The sequence below is a fragment of the Tupaia chinensis genome, unplaced genomic scaffold (assembly GCF_000334495.1).
Source record: "Tupaia chinensis unplaced genomic scaffold, TupChi_1.0 Scaffold143943_1, whole genome shotgun sequence".
In the NCBI taxonomy this organism is placed as follows: Eukaryota; Metazoa; Chordata; class Mammalia; order Scandentia; family Tupaiidae; genus Tupaia; species Tupaia belangeri.
In genome coordinates, this window is record NW_006203794.1 from 185,225 (window position 1) to 187,809 (window position 2,585).

At 40.5% G+C, this 2,585-nt stretch overlaps 1 pseudogene; it reads left to right on the forward strand.

Annotated features, from left to right (window-relative positions):
- Nucleotides 1-594: 594 nt before the first annotated feature.
- On the forward strand, nucleotides 595-2,040 carry LOC102468443 (protein FAM114A2 pseudogene; annotated as a pseudogene).
- Nucleotides 2,041-2,585: the final 545 nt, after the last annotated feature.

A 2,585-nucleotide genomic window follows, 5' to 3' on the forward strand; every position in this document is an offset into this window, starting at 1 on the left:
TGTTCAGCACTTGTTCTAAAACTAATAGCCTTTCATTTGTTTGTTCCTGGTAACTGCATGTTGCAGTTGGCCAATGTTTTATATCTTAAATATTACTGTACAGCCATTCTTGAATCAGAGGATTCAACAACTCACCTAAGAACAAAAGTTGCTGAGAAAATTAATCCTAGTACAGATACAGATAATATTCTTTAAATAGACTCTTGATTAGAATGGTTTTTGACAATGCTGAAAAGTCTGGGTGTTATGGATTAATGTCATGGTGGAAACTTCATCTGCGCTTGACTTAAAGTTTGAGTTGAGTAAGGAGGAAGGGAGACCAAAGAGAGAACAAGAGAATGAGACAGACAATAGTCCTGACATCCAGGAACTGTCCACTCACATTAGTTTGTGGCTTATTAGGAGCTAGCATTCTCAACTAAGCTTTGGTATTCTTCTATTGATAATATTAAGTAAAAAAGTGAACAGAATTAAGTAGGAAAAAAAAAAAACCCAAAATGTGTCCAATTACAGCCAGAATAAAACACAAACAAGGGTGGCAGTGGCGATGGTGGCTGCGGTGACTATGACAGTCGGCTAGGCAATGTTCTAATCATGTCGGATAAAGACAATGAAAAAACTCCAGAGATAACTGAAGAAATCCCCATCCTTGAAGATGAAAATTGTGAGCCAGCCAGGAATTCTGAGTCTCCTGACCAAAATGCCAAGCCAGAGAGTAAATCAGAACCTGTAGCTTCTACTCAGAAAAGACCAGAGGCCAAACCTTCCAATGACCTGGAGACTTCAGAAGTTCTCCCTGTTCAAGAGACTGTTTCCAAAGATGTACCCTAGACTGGATGGGGCTACAGGAGGAGCTGGGACAAGTCCTTACTTTCCTCAGCCTCAGCTACAGTAGCCACAGTAGGACAAGATATTTCAAATGTCCACTGAGAAGGCAGAAACATCCGTTGGAATTCCTAGTCCCAGAGAAATTTCAGCTGAAATTAAATATGCAGCAGGAGAGACAAATGCCAAAGAGAGTGAAAACTCCTCCCCAGTGGCTGGGCCATTTGGTGTATTCTCAACCATCTCTACTGCTGTTCACAGCACAGGAAAGAACGCTTTCAGCAGGGGGTTAGATGCTTTAGAATTCATTGCAAAAAAGACAATGGATGTAATAGCTGAAGGGGATCCTGGATTTAAAAGAGCCAAAGGTCTGATGAATCAAAATTCTATACTGTCTCAGGTTTTAGGAGAAACAAAGGAGAAAGAACTGTGGACCTCTGCTGATGTTTCCATGGATACAGATAAGAAAACTCATTATGGGCTACTCTTTGATGAATTTCAAGGCCGCTCACTTCTAGAAGCTCTGGACATGCTTTCTCACAAAAGTGAACTAAAGGTGAAAGTAATTCTCTGAGTGGGGAAGAATCAGAGACTCTAAAACTCGAATTAGAGTAACTCAAAGAAGCATTTTTCCCAGCAGAGTTTTGTGAAGAAGAGGATGATGAAAAAGAAAGGGGAGGAAGATTTTATCAAAGAAATCAGAGAGCTGTTTTTCCAGCTGGATGTCTCCTCCAAACCAGAGAAACTTGCTAGGGCAAGAAATACCACCTATGAATGGATCAGGATATCTTTGACCAGACCATTAGCAGAGAAAGAGGAATAAGAACAGTCAGAAAACGAAACTACTGAGCAAGTCAAAAACTCAATAGAGAATATCCATGCATTTGCTATCTGAAGTCTAGCAGAACTGATTGCCTGCCCTATTGAACTGGTCCACAAAATGGCAGCTTTGATTCTGCATGGCCAGAAGCAAGAAGTGACAGCCTTAGAAAGTGGCCAAACTCTCAGGTGACAGTTACGGTGCGTAAAGAGTTGTCCTCTCTGTTGAAAGAGTTCACCACCTGCCTAAAAACTGCTGGGATCAAAGAAAAGGGAGATGCTCTTAATCCATTAATCACTGCAGTATTTCCAGTGGCATCAAATAGAGCTTCAAACATCCAGAACGCCTTTCAGCTACTCTCACCTGTGCTGGAGATCTCTCTTATTGAGAACTAGACGTAATCACTCAGTCATGAGTTGCAGGTCTAGAGGCCAGAACACTGAAGAATGGAGAAGATTTTACCTGGGACTTGTGATGGCCAAGAAATGACACTTTCTTCTGGGTACCCCTGCAGAAATGAAAGGAGATGGGTGATTTTAGTATATAAAAATTCAGGCCAGGAGAAGAGGCTTGAAAAGGAAGTTTGTTGCCTTAACTGCTTGGTTGAAGTATTCAGGCCCTCACACTGCTCCTCTAAGTTGTCATAGGTAATAAATTATTTGAAAAATCTTTTGTAAAAGGTCCAAGAGTAGTAGTACTAGATAAAGTTTAGTGGGACAGTCAGGCTAAATTATTGGTCTTTCTTTGACATGTGGCAAAACACAGTTCTGTTGTGGATATAATTCATAACTCATGGATATAGTTGGTTGTTAAGCAAGGGAAAAAGAATTTAATTTTCCAGAATTCACAACATTCTTGGTCTACCCATGCCATGTCCTTTCTTTTTTCGAGAATAAAATATATGGCTTTAAGAAAACCGAGCATGGGACCAGCAGTTAGC